Raw genomic sequence first — 21104 nt, 5'->3', positions numbered from 1 at the left:
TAGTAAAAAGCATGTAAAAAGCCTGTGAAAGATCGTGTAAGAAATCTATTAGGTACACAAACTATGTATTTAAATTATAGCACCCAAAATTTATGTCATCAAAATCCCCTCATTTAATGAGAGCCTTAAATCAAACTGTTTTCAGTTTGGAACTGGTAATTACCAAACTGATTAATTTAAGATTTTGAGAAAGGGAGAGCTGAAATCTTCCATGGTAAGAGAATCTTTGATAGAGCATTTGAAAGGAGGTGGCTATCTGTAACATTGCACATTGTGGCAATTCCTGAGGAAATTATAGTAGAACTAATAAATCAGAATAACTCATGAAATCCTCGTCAGTGGTGTAAAGCATGATGAAAGATCTGTTGTGTTTGAGGATCAGAACTATTAATATGACATTTAAAATCAACATAGTCTAGCCTGCGGGTATATAACTAAAACGTCCAAAAACAGGTTGCATGAAGGAATCATTGAAGAGTGAACTCATGAGAAACACCTGATTGATGTAAAAATGAAGAGTGCTTATGACAAGAAATTTCAAGGCAGTAGCTTTTTAAACTCAAGTAGATGAAAATAAAACAAGAAAACTACTTTCATTTTCACTTACACAAGTACTATTTGCGTGAAGACAAATGTGCATGTTTGCACACATATGTATTGCAGAAACTTGTTGACCTGGATGATGGTATAGTAGTAATGTTTGATTTTTTATCTTTTTTTTTTCTGTACTTGGATCACTTAAGCTCTTAATTATTTTCATAAATGTTTGTGGTTTGAGGTAAGGCTGAGTCATCTCTGTGCAATAGTCTACACATTATTCAGTCACTTTACATTAGTCTCACTGGCCTGTCTCTAATTAAGACGACACAAAGCATCCTAAATTTGTGTGATTGAGTTTGTTTTCATTCAGTAACACAAAAATACTACAGTGGATTAATAAGCAACTGCACAAGAAAGCAGTCACCCTTTACACCCTCTTCTTACAGTTACCTCTAAGAAGGTTACCCCTTCTTTCTTAAGGTTGTGCTACTTCTTATCTCAAATTCGTAATCTGTACCTTTTCTGATGTAAAAATGCTACTGAGTCTTTCATAGAGATAAATGTCATTGCCTGTTCATTAAGTGCTTTCTCTGCAAACCCCACAGAAACAGAAATATTTAAAAGTATTCTTTAAACTGTCTCTGTTTTTTGAGATTTGTCTGTTAATGAATAGAACTTGGAAGGAAAAATTTCACTTTGCTTTGACAAAATATAATTGTAATACTTAGAGACTCTTGTACATTTATAAACAGAAAGCATTTCACAACTATTGATCTTTGAAGTCATTGAACAGGTGTTATTCCTAGTTTAACAATGAGGAGACTGAAAGACAAAAACATGATTTGTCTAATACTGAACAATAAATCAGTGGCAAAGTAAGGAACCCAGCTCCCCTGTACTGTAATCATAGGACCATATTGCCTCTCTTATCACAATAACACTTAGTAAATGAATTGGAGCTTTGTTCTTCAGCAAAGAAATAAAAGTATTTTTGTAATTAAAAACAAATGTGTTCATTTCAAAGTATAACATACTGCTAACTCCAGGCATGGTCAGATTTTAGTGTCATTGTCCCCTACTGATGTTTAATTATTTGACTTCATAGGAGGTATTAATGAAAAAAACACTTTTTCCCAGTGAGAAAAGCTCCCTTATGAGCTTGTTGTAGGATACATACAAATTTTAAATAATCTGGTCAGATCACACAGTGAATCAGAATCAAATTTAGAGCAGTGTGGTTCATACTAGCAGCTTGCTTTCTTCAATGTGATCTCTACAGAAAATATAACTACAAAGCTGGCACAGAATGTGTATGAGAAGGGTGTGGTTAAAACACTGTGAACCAGCTTTCCAGGCATTTTTCCTAAATGCATTTTAACAGTGATTGAGGTTTTCTGGGAGGCAAAAGGGTATATATACAATTTACAGAAAGAACTGCAAAGTAGCTTGCTCTTCCTCTTGCATCCAAGAACTTTGAATTCTTTCTTTGTTTTGTGACCTGGGAATGATCTAACATTTCTTACCTGTAGGGTTCTGAGGGAAAATTTGCTGTCTCAGTGTCCAGTGAATGGTTATGTTATATTGTGTTGTAATGGCTCGCTCTCTCCCTTTCTCTTTATCGCCCCCACCTCCCCTAACACACACATAAAAGCTTTCTTACCATCTACTTCCTTGATAGGCACAACAGAACTTGTGGATTGATAGTGGAAAATACTTTTCAGACATCTGTTTTTGGTTTCTAGTACAGGTCAAGGTATTATTAAATCATGTAAGTGAAGTGTAGAGACATTTATTCCACTAGTTTCTATGTGTGTTTTGTAATCAAAAAACTAAAGCATAACATTTGCCACTTGTACTGTCAATTCCCGTCTGTATGGAATACATTTCAAAAAAGTACATATATGATACTTTTAAATCTAAATCTGTTTTCCATGATTTGTTAATTTACACTTATGATATAAAACTGCAGAATGCATTCTGTGGTAACTACTACTTGCTTTCAGATTTATATTCTCTTGGAACATATTATCTGGGAAAAATCTTGCATCTAAATTTGAAATTTTAAGATCCAGGCTGGTAAAATTTATACACATATTAAAATCAGAGTGTCTACTCTCAGGAGCCACAAAGGAGTTGAAGTCCTGCATAATAATTTTATGTAGAATAACAATTGGTTTTATTTTCTGTTGACAAGAAATTAACATTTATTCCTGTTAGTTCTAAAAACAATAAAAGAAAATATTCAAATTGTTAATCAAGGCTTTGTAAAATGGAAAGTTAGTAAATTATGTGAATAACATAAACCCAAGAGGCATCACTTATTGTTGGATAATCGGTAAATTTTAATGAAAAGCTAATAATCCATAAAGTACTCATTGCTATGTGGTGTAATGTACATTATTTAAATGATAAGGCTTCTGATCAGAAATAAGATATGCATATATACCTCAGGAAGAGAGTACTGTTACAGTATTATGAAAAAGAATATAATAAATATTAAATTATTATTTAAAAAAGTATAATGATGGGTATACTCTTTGCTGGGTGAAAAGCTGGCTGGCTGGCCAGACCCAAAGGGTTGTGGTGAATGGAGTTAAATCCAGTTGGCAGCCGGTCACAAGCGGTGTTCCCCAGGGCTCAGTTTTGGGGCCGGTCTTGTTCAATATCTTTATCAATGATCTGGATGAGGGGATCGAGTGCACCCTCAGTAAGTTGGCAGACGACACCAAGTTGGGCAGGAGTGTTGATCTGCTTGAGGGTAGGAAGGCTCTGCAGAGGGATCCGGACAGGCTGGATTGATGAGCCAAGGCCACTTGTATGAGATTCAACAAGGCCAAGTGCCAGGTCCTGCACTTGGGTCACAACAACCTCATGCAACACTACAGGCTTGGGGAAGAGTGGCTGGAAGGCTGCCTGGTGGAAAAGGACCTGGGGGTATTGGTCAACAGCTGGCTGAAGATGAGCCGGCAGTGTGCCCAGGCGGCCAAGAAGGCCAATGGCATCCTGGCTTGTATCAGAAATAGCGTGGCCAGCAGGACTAGGGAAGTGGTCATCCCCCGGTACTCAGCACTGGTGAGACTGGACCTCGAATACTGTGTTCACTTTTGGGCCCTTCACTACAAGGAAGACATTGAGGTGCTGGAGCGCGTCCAAAGAAGAGCAACGAGGCCGGTGAGGGGTCTGGAGAACAAGTCTTATGAGGAGCCGCTGAGGGAACTGGGAGAAAAGGAGATTCAGGGGAGACCTTATTGCTCTCTACAACTACCTGAAAGGAGGTTGTAGCAAGGTGGGTGTGAGTCTCTTCTCCCAGGTAACAATTGATAGGATGAGAGGAAATGGCCTCAGGTTGTGCCAGGGGAGGTTTAGATTGCACGTGAGGAAAAATTTCTTTACTGAAAGAGTGGTGAAACATTGGAAGAGGCTGCCCAGAGAAGTGGTTGAGTCCCCATCCCTGGAGGTATTTAAAAGATGGGTAGATGTGGTGCTTAGGGACATGGTTTGGCGGTGGACTTGGCAGTGCTAGGTTTATGGTTGGACTTGATGAACTTAAGGGTCTTTTCCAACCTAAACAATTCTGATTCAATGATTCTTTATGTGCAGTCTCCTATGTAAAGTAAGTAATGATTATTTAGTTTCTCAAAGTATTAATGAAAGTATTCAACAAAAACAAATGTAAAGCCTGGCTTCTGGGGTGGACAAAACCCTGCAGCAGAACAGGTCAGGGATGACTGTCTGGGAGCAGCAGAAAAGGCCTTGGGTCCCTAGGGACATGAGGTTGCTCATCAGGCAGCAGCAGCCCCAGACAGCAAAGAGGCCACCGCTACATCCCAGGCTGCACAAGCAAGGGTGCAGCCAGCAGATTTGGGGAAGGATCCTTCTCTGCTGTCCAGGACCTGTGTGCTGTCCCCAGCGTGAGGCTCCTGCGCACAAGACAGACACTGACCTGCTGGAGAGATTCCCAAGGAGGCCACCAAAGTTGTTGGAGGCTGGAGTACAGGGAGTCTGGTAAGAGGCTGCAGAGCTGGACCTGTTAATCCTGGGAAGGAACAGCCCTGGGGGGGCCTTATTAGTGTGTACAGATACCTGGTGGGAGGACACAGAAAAGACAGAGCCAGGCTGTGCTCAATGTTGCACAGTGCTAGTATTAAAAAAAAGTGTAACACAAGAAACACCAGCTAGATATTAGAAAAAACTTTTAATCGTAAAGGTGATTGAACTCCAGCACAGGTAACCTAGACAGGCTGTGAAACCTCCCTCCTTAGAGATATTAAAACCCTGACTGAGCATATCTGAAAAAAAGACTATTTGTTTCATCTCTCTCTAATACTGTCATGGAGAGTGTTGGTGGTACGGCCGCAGGAGCAGAACAGCACTGCTCTGAGACATGATCAGAGGTGAATTTCCTAAGTGGGATTGTCGTGGTTTAACCTCAGCCAGCAACTGAGCACCACACAGCCACTCGCTCACTCTCCCCCCCCTGCCCTGGTGGGATGGGGGAGAGAATTGGAAGACTAAAAGTGAGAAAACTCGTGGGTTGAGATAAAGACAGTTTAATACTTGAAATAAAATAAAATAGTAATAATAATAACAATAATAATAAAAAGAATATACAAAGCAAGTGATGCACAATGCAATTGCTCACCACCCGCCGACCGATGCCCAGCCAGTCTCCGAGCAGCGGCCACCCCCCGGCCAGCTTTCCCCCAGTTTATGTACTGAGCATGACGTCACATGGTATGGAATGTCCCTTTGGCCAGTTTGGGTCAGCTGTCCTGGCTGTGCCCCCTCCCAGCTCCTTGTGCACCTCCAGCCTTCTCAGTTGGTAGAGCATGGGAAACTGAAAAGTCCTTGGCTAGTGTAAGCACGACTTGGCAACAACTAAAACACCAGTGTGTTATCAACATTATTCTCATGCTAAATCCAAAACACAGCACTGTACCAGCTACTAGGAAGAAAATTAACTCTATGCCAGCCAAAACCAGGACAGGGATGTATACATCTGGTGGACTGCAGTTTCTTTTCTAGCATTTCTATTCCACAGCCAGTTCATACACTTCACATTCACATGAGCCAGGGCCCAGTGGTTGTGGCCCAGCTAGGCCCAGGACTGGGGTCCAGGGAGGAAGACACTCAGGCTACTGGCTGGTGCATCCGATCTGGCTGGGTGGCCAACCTCTGTGCTCTATAGCTCCACCTTAACGCAGCATTGGACACTCGTGGATGTGTGTCCCTCACCAAAGGACTACTAGTTTTGCCATCTATTACTTTGTATGTTAAGAGTCAGCATACACTGATCATGTGGCTCTGGGCCAGTCTCTGTGACTCTCTCCCCATCTAAGGCCGGTTAACAGCTGTCACCAGGGTTTCTGTCTTTACTGGTCTCCTGGCCCAGATGTCTTAAAGAAATGTGAAGTTCATAGTGGTTATGTGAAAAAGTTTGTCTATTGCTTCTTTGTTTTCCAGCTCAAATGTCATTTATCTAATCAGTTAGTGCCAGGTAGGTACAGTCAATCTTTCCTTCATCTAAACAGTGTCTTCAAGTAGGCTTCATTACATGATGACAAACACCTAGGGCTTTGACCCTGACAAAAGGACAAAAAAACTTTCTTGTCATAAGGTACCTGAAATATATAATTGATACAAATAGTGATATGTTTAATTTTCCACTGTGAAAAATAATGAATTATAAATGAAGGAGACATCCATGAGACAGGAATTCTGCTGCACAAAAATTTGTGGGGTTTTGAAGTGTACTTTTGTTCAGAGAGAGCGTGAAAGATTTATTTGCTCATTAAAAGGCACAGGGACAGGTCAGGGATGAGGGAGATCCAAATTCCAGTCCTTCCCAGTGCTATTTAGAGTTAAATTTCATAGCAAGTAACTATGAACTGGATACAGCAGAGATGTGAGCCTGTTCGTTCTGTACCTGTTTGACAAACAAATGCAAAAGACCCATTCACTTCTCTGTTAACTACAATAACATCATGAACTTGCTTCTTACAAGCTTTTCCCACAAACTAATCACCCCACTAAAAGGTAAGTTTCTACATTCCTGAATGAAAACAGATTTTGAAATGTTGCAACTTAGACAATACCAAGTCATTTTTCTAACCTCCAAACTGCAGATCATTTGCTCTCAGACAGAGCAATCTCCAAGTCCCTGTTGACAGCAACTCCATAAAATGCAATTTTTAGTTTCTAGCTGTCCTAATGAACATGTGATAAAATAGTTTCAATCTTCTAGACCATTCTGTGATCATCATAAATGAACAAAGTGATATATTACATGTTAATGCCCAACATGTCATACTTGTTAGTCACACTTACAGACATGTCCCCATTTTATGGTACAGTCCACCATTATATATGTTCCTCCATGATTTAAGACAAGAGAATGCTAAGAAGTTGTCCTAATATTATGAGCTATCAGTCCTGTAGACCAGATCCTTAGCACTCATTAGTGCTTGAGGTGATCACAATGAAAGAGTGCACAGAACAGTACATATTATTAAAAAATGCTTTTATTTTAAGAGCATATTTTCTTTTCTCCAAGTGTGATTTGCCAGGTGTAATATTTTGTAGTTATTCCAATGATGTAGCTCATCACCAAGAGAAATATATACACAAGAAAACTTCAGGTATACAGCCCAAATATTTCTTAAAGAAACTTTGGTTTTTTCAGTATTTGTAATTCTTCAGTAAAAATGATAAGCTGAGACATTTATGACTAACGTATTTTTAACTTGAGTCTTTTCTCTGTTAATTGCAACAAAGCAAGCTGTGAGATGAGAACAGACCTGCTCGTTTATAAGCCTTGAGTTCTTCAAATTTTTTTCTCACACACTTGCATGCTTGAAGTAAACCAGGACCTTAGTCTTTGGCATACACATTCTGTAAAGTAATATCGTAGAAGACAAATCATTAACCTTTTTGTGTTAGAAGTGCATTTTCTTTTTCCAGTGGGATCTCTGAAGCATTGGTTTAACTGGAAGCTGCACCCAAAAAAAATGAAGTTGGCAGCTGTGAATAATGGGCAGCATTTGCCATTATATTCCATGGCTCTGAACCTTTTTACTTTTCCTTTTAACTACCATATTTTATGATGTGATTTCAGAAATTGTCTCATTCATTAAAACAAAACCAAACAAACAACATTTTAGAGAGTTAAATAAAGAGGAAATCTGTCCTACAGCAATGCTTGATATTTTCAACTGTTACTTTAAGAGTACTGCATGCCACCTGTCAATATTTGGTAACCCAGGTATGATGGTTTTTAATAATCTTAGTGTATCTGAAAATATAAAATAGTATTGACTCTGATATAATTTCCAACTGTTCAAATTGTCTTTCCAGACTTCACAGTAAAAATATTTTTATAAAAATATTTTTTCATACTCAGTAGCACACTTCCATGAACTGAATTGACAGAAGAAAAGTTTCTTGATATAACCTAACGTACAATAAAAGGGATCATAAAATAGATGTATCTTGTCAATTATGCACTCCCAAGAGTGATTGCTTGTGCTGTGTATACCTGCAATTAATTCTGATTTTTTTCATGCCCTTAGAATTTGCACTATGTTATTACTGGTTTGTCGTCTTCTTATCCAAAATGATAACAAAACATAGGACAGTTCTAGTGTCCTTTGAAAGGTTATGTATTGTGTAAAACCACATCATTGCATTATCTTTAACATAAATCATAGTTTTACAAGGTTAGATGTGAGTGACTTTAAATTAAATTCTTTAAAAAGAATGCTCTCCTTTTCACCCTGTGATTTTCCAATATTTTTTGTGGTGTTTTTCTCTCTTTCTGTTTCTTCTTACATAGAACAAGTTTTCACTGAAAACAACTGAAACAAGTAATTGCATTGTTACATACTGGACTAACTAGGATTATAGTGCCATCTTGGACTAGGCCCCAGAGGAAGTAATGGAAACTCCTGAATATGCTCAGTTCTATTCTTAAAGTAATAGTGGTGCAAACACCAAAGCTGGGTTATTAATATAAATAATATTAATATAACTAGTTTTATAAGTGGGCATTGTGAAGGGAACTAATATATTTAAAAAGCTTAGCATCTTATACCTCATTCATCCTATCATGTGACTTCATCCTCCTGTGAAATTGCAAGTAAGGCATCCTGAAAGTTTTTAGATTGCATTTTTTTGTGTACAGAGTTGATTTTCTTCTTTTTTTTTTTTTTTTTTTTTTAAGAATGCAGTCTTAATTCTTCTATTAGTATGAAATAACATTATGATGTATTACTGGGTTCTGTAAATTGTGGAATCAGTTAGGTTTTATATTAGTTCTTCACAATTTCCACCAATAAGTTTATATTACTTATTCAGCACTGGTTTGTGCCTTGGATATCAGACTCTAATTCTTTTGTTGATCTTCCCAAGTGTTTGTGGTGTGTCTTCTGACAAAAACGTACTTTTTTTTTTTAAACTGATTAAGATTTGCAGAGGATGTTTTGAAGGTGATGTTTGTCTGAACCTTTGATGTTTTGCAGCTCTAAAATTGTGCACACCATAGGATATCTGAATAAGATAGGAACTCTGAATGTCAGAGTGCACATAATATTGCCGACATCACTTTGGCAGATGAACATAATCAACACAAAGCCTAGCTCCTTGTGTATATTGTGGGATGCTTTTGTCAAGACAATGATATGATTAAACATTTCTGCAGATATTGCTTTTTCCCACACTATAAGTCATTTTTCTAGGGGCCTTAGAGGTTTGTTTTAAGGAGAATATTTTTGGATTTTTACATTCTTTACAGACATTGACTTCCTAGTTGTTGCAACAACTTGTGATACAGATTAGCCATGAATGCAAATTTCTGTGATATGACTGTACTCACAAGAAAAGCCCAAGATTTGAAGAGTCAAGGATGTGGGAATGGCCTTCTTATATGGTCAATTCCTAGATTCACTGCCTTATGCTGATGTTACTTCTTGTTTCTGCTTTGTGTACAAATTGATTCAATAGAAAACAGACCAACAGCTGCAAAAATACCAGATCAAAAATGTAATTCCAACATTAAAAGAAAGGGGAAAGCAGTCCCAAAGGCAATAAAGTTTTAAATTTGCTTTACAAACATTAAATACATTAAAATTCTGATGGCTAACATTTTTTATATAATGGAAATTCCACCACATGGTTAACTCTAAAAATGTATTGTAATTGGGCAGTAGAAACTCTAAAGAACAGCTTCAAAATCTGATTAACATGTAAACTGAAGACTTAGATCAAATATTCAAATTACATATTTTTATTTTCAAGAATTTAATTGATTTTGTGACTCAGTGGATAGAGAGATCCTGATTCATAAATAACTCAAGTTACATGACTTAATGTTGCTAATAACATTTGAATATTTTCTCTGAAAATAGACATTTCTGTGGTTTCAGAGCTGCCTTTTATCTACTAAGTGTTAGATGATAACATAATAACCTCTAATAACTGTTGATGATAGTATGCGACATGCACCTCTTAGTACCAAAAGTTAGCTCTCTTCCAGTTCATAATACAGTTGTGTTCGGTTCTTCCATTAAGGAGGTGTCAGCAGTTCTTTCTCAACTACAAGTTTTAAATATGCGAGTAGTTTGTTAACCAATAAAATTATACCCAAAACTTTTTAAACAGAGGAAACAACTCCCCTCAGTAGTTTCATGTAATATGTTTATGAATGAGTGAATCAGAATTCATGTGCAGTCCCTGTAAAGGTAATTAACATGTTACACTTTTATTAATAAATTAATTATCTCAATTTTATCTGCATGTTACAAAGATGGTAATGTAACTGGGTATCCAGCACTTCCCATGAACAGTTGCAAGTTTGAAGACCCATACAACAACATGAGAGAAAAAACAAAACATTTTTGTCTAACTACTTTTGGACTTCAGCCCTTTTGTGTGAAAACCTGTCTGGCTCCTCTGATTTCAAATTGTTAATAAGAACTGAGTCAAACATGAAAGATGTTAGACTAAACTGACATTAACCATTCTTTGAAAATGAAACAGAATATCTCCTGAGGGGTTTACATCATGTTTGCTTAGATTTGTCCTCTATTTAAAATCATTTCCATGAGTATGGGCATATAAAGAAGCTACCATTATTAAGGAGTGTGTATTTACAGTCTAACATGTACTCTGATACCTGTATCTACATTCTTAACCCATGGTAGAGGTTTTATAGATAACCATTTATAGAGGGGTGTATAACTAAAGTGGCACTTTAGTTTTAACTTTTACTTTAAAATTACCAATATTGTGCTGAAGCAAATGTTAATGTCAGTGCAGCTTGAGGAAAATTCAAACTGTTTATAAATGGTGTTAATTATGAGAAAAGAATTACTTTTTCTGAAATGTTTTTTATGCTTTTGTCTCCATAAGGCAAATTTATTTATGAATTGCTAAACCATGATGTTTTTCCATGAGGGGGAAAAAAAGTAAATATGATATAATTATGTTTTTATTAAGGGGGATGTAGGGTGTGTGTGCTATTACATTCTTTCAAGCAGACCAGCAAAATATGAATCAGATGTAACCATCAACTGTTTGAAAAATTGCTCTCAGTTAACAAAGAATCATTATTAATCATTTCAGCTGGGGGTCCTGTGGGGGTCTGTTTTGGCTATGTTGTTTTTCAGTGTTCAAAAAAAAAAGGTATTTGAATGATGGACGAAACCATAAGCTTTAAAAATTTGTGGCTGGTGGACAACTGGGCAGGATTGTAAATGCCCCAAAGGATAGGATTAGAATTTACAAAGATGGCAAATTAGAGAGTTTATCCAAAATCAACAGTATGCAACAAAAATGCAAGAATACCACCAGAAAATGCACAGAAACAAAACAGAAATAACTGGGTAGAGTGCAGAAACACAAAAATTTAACACAGCCTAATACTGCAGGTTCCAGTACAGCATAGAGAAATTCTTTAATAGATCTCACACTACTGCTTCTCGAACCATGCAGATTTCAAGACCTATTTAAGCATACTGTAGTTCCTTCCCTGCCTGCCTTATGCACATGAGATTACTTTTAATGGCAAGTACGTAAGGGGAAAGTGCATGGTGAAGTTTCACACTGATAAATAATAAGAACATACTCTAGGGTGTGTATCTGGGCATCATGACCACTGGAGTTAATGTAGAGAGTATCTGCCCTGAAGTCCAGATGTAGTCCTTCCAGTTCACATAAACGAAATGAATTACCAAATGGATACTGCAAGAAAAAGTTAGCCTTTAATAGAAAACATTTGATGATATTGTCATGTAAAATATGGGCTCTATGTTGTGTTAGGGAAGCCCAAACTGTAATATTTTGGCAACAAAGCTGGATTTTCTGTTAAAGTTAATACTGAGAAGAAAGGGAAAAAGGTATTTTATGCAAGTATAGATTACCTGCCAAGAAGTTTATGTAGGTTATTATGAAGATAATCTCCATAAAATAATTGAATTGGATACCTTTTTGAATATTTAGGCTTTGAAATACATAAAACTGTGTTGTGCCATAAACCAGAGTATTCCCTCAAGAGATTATGAAAATGGGATTATAAAATTTAATGGAACATTTTGATTTCTTCAGCAACTATTTTTGTGTTTTTTCAAGAAATTTTATCAGATTGACAAAGATTTTGATTCAGCAAGAATAGAAAAAGTTTGTGAAATGGCTATTGTTGGAAAACCGGTGCGATACTTAAAGCCCATGGATCAAACAGACATTTGGGAATAAGTAGGGACCGTCTGGGGTTTTTTTAAGTGAAGGGGACACAGTTATCAGGTAAAATGACAGAGCAGTCCTAAACAAAATGCACTCCTACTGCTCTTACTGTAGGCTGTACTTGAATCTGTTTCCAGGTGTGGAAGAACTAGATAACAGAATAATCTATGAAGCCATCACCTGTCTCTCTTACATTATGTTCTTTCTATAAAAAACTCAGAAATTTCTTAAAGAGAAACATGGAGACAGGGATCTTGTATTCTCCAAAAGTAGCAAAATACTTTAGATATACAAAAATTATCTAGGAATCGCTGCCAATTTCTTGACTGAAATGTTAAAAATCCCTAACTCTTTCACAGCCTACTTGGAAAACTCTTAATTTTGAATTATATCCTCATTTTGGTGTGGATACTTCAGGATACTATCAATGGGACTAAAATAAGATTTTAGACAACATTTTTCCTGGAACTGAATTTAAGTATCAGTGAGTAAACAAACATTTTTTTGTGGATAGTTGGTGCAACTTTTTCACAAGGAAATAAGAATTAATGGAAGTAAGGTCATATTACACACTGTTAGAAATCCTGCTGTAATTTGTCTTGGTAATCATCAGCAAACAAGTAGTGGGACTGGTTCTCTATGCTGATTTATTACCAGTATTTTAAAGTTAAAGACCATTGAAAGCAGAGTTTTAATCCCTTCTTTTTTTTCCTTACCCGTTGAAAGAAAGGTACACTAACATTGTCCAGTACTGAGTCATCATATAGTAGTTGTCACTGCCTGGTAGTTCCCATGGTGCTTTTAAATAAAGGATGTTATAAAAAGAGCTTGAAAATGCAGTAGTCTACTTAGTTAATCATCATTCTTACCAGTGATTTTTAATTAATGATAATGTCAATAGAATAAAGAATTTTCATAGGATAATAGCCTCCTGCTTTTTTTCTAAAATTGTGGTGATTGCAGACAACAGAGGTCTTGTGAAATTTAAAGAAATTCAGAAAAAAAGAAGCCTTAAAAAATTTGACACTTGTTGAAGAAACATCCTACAAAATTGGGAACTGGTTAAGCATTTAAATGTTGCTGTGTAATGCCCTAAGTGGTATGAGTTTGTAAACTTGGAGAATAAATCATTTTTTACTTAAAATATAGCCAAATTACTTTCAGGAGGTAGAGTTCCTATTGTCTCCAAAGTATGATTAATTTGCTGGCAATACAATATAATGAACTATCTTATTGATATTTTATTTTTATATACCTAGAAATAATCTTTAGTACAAAATATATAGCACTTTTCATCTAAACCTCTCAAAGTATATGAGAAAGTTTAATTGAAACTCCCAAGATGATTTTACAGAGCAGGAAAGTTTGTGGACAGAAAGAATTGGTGACTTTTCTACATCAACATTTTAGTTCACAACAGAACTAGGATTATGCTTGAGGATTATTAACGTACAATTTCCTGGTTTAAAGCACTTGGAGGTTTTCTATGTAAGGATTAGAGTGATACTATAATGGACTGACTCTGAAGGGAAGGTAATAAGATTTAAGTTTTTGTACCCAGGTTCAATCCTATGTAACACTTTTTTTCAATCGGTTAAAACTATAGCAAAATATTCTCACATAGTGGTCCAAACAGATTCAAAATAATAAAATAGAAAAAAGGTGTTGTGAGCCACAGATTAATTTAGACTCTTTTAGACCAACTGTTTGTAAAGTATATTTGGCTTAAGAAGCATTTTTTCACTTGTGCTATACTACTACTGTTTGTTGTCATATACTGATTCTTTCATAAGGAAAGAAAAGGGAAGGGAAGAAAATTACAAAATACAAAAGAATGCCCTGGGAAAAATTATTTGGAGAGATAAGAGTAAGTTAAACTCTTAAGATAGGAGCTTTGCTGGTTTGTTTTTTTTTTCCTTCCCCCCCCCCCTCCCCCCCCAAAATATAATGGCAATATTGCATGATGACTTCTGCAGTGACAGAACAGACTGTTCAGCAGCTTAAGAGACCTAAGACCGAATGCATTGTTGTGGTGGAAATTCTGAGGTCTTTAACCAGAAAACACTGATAAAGTTCTGCTGGACCCATGTGATTGTCACTTTTAAATGTCCAGCTCAAAACTTTGTTAGAAACTTTAAAAATAAAAATAACCTGACTTTTTTTTTTTAAGGTAAAGAAAGGCCAAATATATACATTTTTATCCTCAGGTTCTTTTTTGAACATGTCTAAAATACATTGGAAAAAACCCCCTGCCATTCCTTGAGCCATGAAGAAAACCAAACCAAACCAAACAAAAAATCCCCATAAAAAACAAAACACAAAACTAGTTTATCTAATGCAAACACCATGGAAAAATTGTTAGAACTTGGCAACACTGCAAGCACTGAATGGATAATCTGTTAATAGGATGTTTTGAATAATCTTAAGATTACAGAGACATACATACTTCTTCCAAAGCATGCAGTTTACCACTATAGCATTTAATCTTCTTCTTTTATGTGTTAATTACCTTTAGCACAAAAGTAAAATAAATTTAATATTATGTTTATGCATCATTTTTTCTATGCATTCTTCTTTTCTATTATTCAAACAGACATGGTTTTACTTTGTGTATTTTCTAATATTTATTTGCCAGATTTTAAATTTTGAGCATTAATCTTCATTAATGTTGTATTGGAAAGAGAAAAATGCCCATAGAAAAAAAGTTGGAAACTAATTTGCTGCAGGAAAATCAATTTTAGATTGTACTTATTAAGCTAATGGGTAACCTCAAGCCTTATTAATGAAATAACCATGGTTATAGTATTGATAAATTTAACAAATCTTAGCAATTATAAAGAAATTCATCCAGGTCCATGAAATGAATGTTAATTCAATGATGAATCATTTGTATTTGATGCTCATAGAAGAGATTTGCTGTACTAATCTGTTTTCTTCCTCTGCTTTTATAGAAGAAATTCCATTTTCATATCCCCAGATTTACAAACATTGTTTTTACTCTGATGAACTTTCATCAGCTATCACAGAGCATTCTGATCCCTTTCAAACATGAAATGTATAACCTCTATTATTATTTTGATTAGTTTGATTTCCCACTCTTAAAACCAAAATCTTAGAATGTAGTCTGATTTTTTTTTTTTTTTAATGTCTTCTGAGCATCAGAGTAATTTGTTTTCTAAAGGAGCAATTTATGTTAAAATAAGCTTCTCAAGTCATCAAACCTCACTTCTCAAACCTCATAGAACTGCTCTGGTGTACAATCTGAACTTCTTCTATCCAGATATCCCTGGAGTTTATTAGTCTCCATGGAAATTCACAAATTCTCAGTTCCAGGAGAGAGCTTAAGATTAATTCTTCCTCAGAACACTGTTGGGGCGTAGGGAGAGGAAGACTGAATACACTTGAAAACTTAGGCTTTTGTTGGGCTGCTTTTCTGACTTAAAATATGCTTCTTTCAAAGTGTCTATTCAAGGTTTAAGCCAATTGACTTTCCTATAACATATACTTATGTTAATTTTTTGCAGTATTGAACTATCATTTACTCATTTTGCTGTATATCTAATGTATCTATTTATTGTCAGTGGTGACAGGAAGCTTTTGTTTTGTGTTTCTCAGATCTCAGGATAGAGAATTTTTGGTTGAGTTCCAAACCTGTAAGCTCAGGGTGAGTAATTATTTTTGTTATTTCTTTGGCTTGAATTTGGATGGTTCTGTGAATAACTGTATTCCAGCACACGACTGTTTCCTGGAGCATGAAAAAAAAAATCCTACCCAGTCTGTGATAATGTCAGCTAGTAATATCAGTGGTTAATTAATCTCTTTTTGTTTCAAAAGTTTGTGAGGGAAAAGGTGGTTTTTTTTTTTCCTTACTGTGTAACCAGAAAATAAATTTGTTCATGGTTTTTTGTTTATTTGTTTCTTTGTTTGTTTTAGCATAGTTTGACTGAAGAGACCGTGACATAACTGTACTTCAATGCTACATGTGTAACTTGACCATGTTGCATTTTGGGACTAATGTTAACATAGTCATCAAACACAGGAGCTGCCATAATTTCAAAGTGAGAGAGATAACATGAACCAAAAAGGTAATGATCTGTAAAAATGGCAGAGGTTCTCCAGACATAAACTGCATTTTTGTACATTAAATCCCTTGTGAGAAACCATCTTTTAGGAATGAATAAGGGCCAAGCAGCAGTAGACAGTAAAACTATCATGTTACGGGTTTTATCAAAATGGTTTCCTTCTAACAGAAGTGTAATGTGAGAATTTGGGGGAGTTAGATACAAGACATATAGCTGTTATAATGAAAACTAAAACTACTGGAAACTTGTGGTTGCTGTAGTTCATTTTTTTCTCTTTTCCATATATTAATTTTTTTGGGAAATATTATGTTTAACGTGAAGTCATTTGAATGAAGTATGTTGACATTTAGCATGTTGCTGAAATAATTTAATAAGTAATGAAATAAAGCTATTGAGACAAGCAAGTTTAAACAGGTTACCAAAATATTCTCCTGTGTTTTAAGCTTGTTTCATAATATTAAATATAATAAAGTTGAGTGCTTGTTTTATAACAAGGGACAATATGATTAGCATGCAATTGAGATCAAACTCATGAGGAAACCTCATTTGTATAACACAAATAGCTGTCATACTGTGCATACATGGGCAGCAAACAATGTTCCTAGACAGTGGAAACCTAAGCCCAGGAGAACAGATCTGTCAGCTTTGTTTTGTGATTCCACTCATTGTGTGAATGCAGTAGTTCAAAAAGCACCATGGCAGAAATTATTATATATTTTACCATGACAATTTTTTTGTAATGAGTTACAACCTTTGAGCTTTAAAGCATATTTCTGTTTCAGAAGCTTCTTTTGAATGCCTGAAATTTAGAATTTTGTAGAATCAATTTAAAAGACTCACATAAAATATTTTTTCTTGATATTTGGACAGGTCTAGTGGGCTTTTTTGCCATCCTGTTTCTTTTGGTTTTCCATGAGATTTTTCTTACCATTTTGCTCCTCAACTCTTGAGGAGTGGAGTTGATTATTGCTATCCCACATGCTGCACAGCACAGTTGTAGAATCTTCCCTGCAGCAGGTGATTTAGAGGTGTCTATTGTAAGTCCATAAAATGCTTTTAAATTCCAAATCCCTCAAATGCAGCTTTTTCTAGATATGGGAGTGTGTACAGGAACACAGGGCTTATTCAGATTCCTGTAAAGGTCCTGTACTCATACAAATTCTGTAGCAGTAAGCAGTCTAATATTGTCAAAACTCTTAACTGTATAGATATCTGCCTTGTTAAGTTTGTTAATATCTGGTGGTTGAGGAAACACTAAAAATGTTTAGTGACAATACACTGAAGTGACAGAGAATTCTCATTATAATACTTGTATATTACTTAATATAAGATTCCTAGTGATGAATTTTTTCTTATGTTTTGAACACCTGACTCTATATAAAATACACACAAGCATATATGTGTATATGTGTGTGTGTGTGTCATGTATAATAAAGCTTTATTTTTGAAGAAAGAAGTATACAAAACCAATGATATCCCATGGTTTGAGGAACCAGAGTTTCAATGACATGTTAAAGCACTTTTTATGTTTATGAATATAGGAGGCAACTGAGATAACTGTATTAAATAACTGATAAAAATCATGGAATTATGGTAAAGTAAGTTTTTCTGTGAGTTAAAAAACCAAAACAAATCAAATGATATGCAACAGAAATCAACAACATTTATGGGAAAATCCAGCAAAGAAGGAAACTCTAACCACTTGTTTAAATTGGATCACTTAAGTTTAGCATACTTGGAGCAATTAAAAGATATAGCTGATAAGGGTTTACCACGGAAGGGGGCTCATTTTCAATAGCATAATCTTTCCAATCTATTCAAAGTAGGAAGATAAATAGTCTAATTAATCCCTTGCATAAATTGACAAAGTTCAAATTATATAAATTAAACATGGGATTCTCCCTGGTGGTGTTTGTAAACTGTAGGTATAGCTGATTTGTCAGAGAAGTTTCTTACATTGTTTTATTGGCCTGCAATCTGTTTACATAAAAGCGATGCAGATGAGTGAAGCAGAACTTAGAAAAATACAGGCAGCTACTGAAATATCAAGGAATCCTTGCAAAAATTTAATCAGGGATGAAATCTTGTCCTGTACTTTAAACAGTGTTTTGTTGAGATAGAAGTTTAAACAAAGGCTTCTGGTATGCCTGATTTTGTCATTTGTAATAAATACTTTAAAAAAGGGGGCACAGACAAATCTAAGTACTATTGACACTGTTAAAATAGTAGTACTGATTTTATGCATCTTACTAATTTTTTTTTTTAAAAGATGACATTACAGTATGTATGTATTTAAAAAATATTACTTAATAGATTAATGCTTTCAACTTTCTCTTTCACTTAAGAGTGACTTGATCATTCTTATAAAGGTTTTATCACAAAAAACCACAAACTGCTACAGAACCAATGGATGAAAATAAATCTTTCATTGGAAAACTGATACCAGCAACTGACCTAACTTGTCAAAGGTCATGTCCATGCCATCCCCTAATACCCAGTATTTGTGTTTCTCTATAAAATAAAAATGAATTAAAAAAATCCCAAACCAACCAAAACCAAAACACCCCAACAAAAAAAAAAGAACAAAAACCAAACCTTCTTACTCCCTTACCCATTTCTTCTTACTATTTTTTCTAGTCCTCTCCTACTTCAGAACTTACTTTTTTTTAAACTCCTTTCACACATATACTTTATTTATCTATTGCCTTATGTGATTGAAGAAGGAATATAAAAGTTCAGGACCTTGGCCAAGTTTCTCAAAAAAATGTTAATCGCTAATCAAACGTGCAATATATAACTTTAGAGATAATTGTTAAATTAAAAAAAAAAAAAAAATGCAATGGGAGGAAACAGAAACATCTGTTTCCTGGACATTTTTTGGATGATCTGAGATGAGTCTGTAAAAGGCAATAGGCAACTGCAGCAGTTTTGAAGGATGTGTCTTTAATCCTAGGATGTTAAGCAACTGAATGGATTCTGATAACTGTCCTTAGTGGTCTTGCTCACATTTTTGATACTTTTATGTCAGTGAAAGCAATGTCAAGGAAGGAACTTGACGTGGAGTGTGGGCTTCAGTTTTATTTTATGTTCAGCTTGTGATGCCTTTTTCTACTAGCTGGCACTTAAGAAAATAATTTTCTTGACCATGAATCTGTAGGGGGGCCATCAGAAGTCATCATCCCAGAAATGTCATATTTTTTAAATTTTTTATAATATTAAATAATCTGATCTAGAAAACCAATAAAACAACAAACAAACAAAACACTTTTTTCATTTAAAAATAATGAAGGATACTTTTAAAGACAGAATTTGCAGAAGTAAACTTAAAATGCCATTTTACCTAAATCCCTCTGAATGCTGTACTACAAATTATGAAGTATATGACTACAGATATGCTTGTACGTTCACTGGCAAAACCTTGCTGTTAGATGCTACATTTAACACTGTATTTGGAAAACTTTACTTCTGATTACTTATTTACATATGGATAGATGAACATAAACACAAACATATGTGGGTATGTGTGTTTAAAAGCATATTGATCTTCCTGAATGCATTCTAGATTTGATCCTGTTCAGTCCTTAAGTATGCATATGTGCTTTATAGATAGACATACATGCTCCTGTATATTTATACATTTCCAATGCGACAGGTAGTATTTTCTTAAAAGCACTGCAAAAGTGCTTAGACACTTGTTCTTTTAATGTAAATTTCAAGCATCATAAGTGTAATAATACAGAAAAAGCCAATACACCAGAATTATCTTTTAATACTCTTAGTAGTAGATTCACTAGCGTGTGAAATGGTATGACTAGAGATTTTGCAGGTCATGCCACAGTAAAAATAAAAGGTTGTATGCAAATTAGGAATGAGGTCTGGGTTCTTTCAGGTTTTTTTTTACTTTTGTGACATTCACAAAAAAGTCACTCTTGCTGAAACATATTCTATCTTTCTGAAAGATTAAAATGTATCACCTAAAAAATTATTTCTTTTATTTGAAACACATTATCTTCACAAAATTCATTTTTTATTAAGGAATAGCACCAGTGAAAAGCTAACCAACTTGCATAAAATGTGAAATGGAAAAAAAATATGCTTTTATACTGAAGACAGCTTTCATTTTTTAGTAAGCATACTCTGAAAGTATTGATTAAAAAGTGCTACCATGGCCCCAGCCTAGGGCAAATTATCATTAGAATGATGCTATACAGTCTTGATGATATTCTGTCTTTTGTACCTCTGAGAATGTCATTGTTTCTCTTGGGAGTATGATTATTTCTGAAGTTAAAATTGGCTTTAAAAGAAAAGGAAGCTTGAATCTCATTTTCATATGGATGGAGCTAAACATACAGTGGGAGTAAATCTCTTCTCACATAAACGAGAGACCCACATTACATTCCTCAGGGTTTTTCAGTGCTGGTTATATTCTGTTCTTTATAAGGAACTTCCCTAGTTTTCAGCCAGCAATAATTGCATCGTGAAACTTGCTTACAGACCAAGAGACAGGGCTTGTGGACCAAGAGACAGGGCTATCATGTTGAGTTGCAAATCCTAGAAGGTAAGGATTTGTTAGAAACTAAATGAAGTCAATCAAGGAAGAAATGATGGTGTAATACTGCTAAATAGGCATCAATTTTGGAATCAATTTCTCCATCTGCATTATTTAAACTACTCAATGGGTGACAGACACACTAGAAATCACTAGTAATGGACACACTGGTGGCTACCATTGTCAATGGCTTATTAGCA

The 21104-nt window shown here is 35.2% G+C and overlaps 1 protein-coding gene across 1 annotated transcript in view; it reads left to right on the top strand.

Annotated features, from left to right (window-relative positions):
• Positions 1–21104, top strand: part of PTPRD (protein tyrosine phosphatase receptor type D) — a 1297197-nt gene that overhangs the window by 541420 nt on the left and 734673 nt on the right. Inside the window, exon 5 of the mRNA XM_076363450.1 lies at positions 15889–15937. The gene's annotated coding sequence lies outside the window, so the exon portion shown is untranslated. The remainder of the gene's footprint in view (positions 1–15888; positions 15938–21104) is intronic.

The sequence above is a fragment of the Aptenodytes patagonicus genome, chromosome Z (assembly GCF_965638725.1).
Source record: "Aptenodytes patagonicus chromosome Z, bAptPat1.pri.cur, whole genome shotgun sequence".
Taxonomy (NCBI): domain Eukaryota; kingdom Metazoa; phylum Chordata; class Aves; order Sphenisciformes; family Spheniscidae; genus Aptenodytes; species Aptenodytes patagonicus.
The sequence above is the reverse complement of the archived record's forward strand: the minus strand, read 5'-3'. Positions and strand labels throughout refer to the sequence as shown.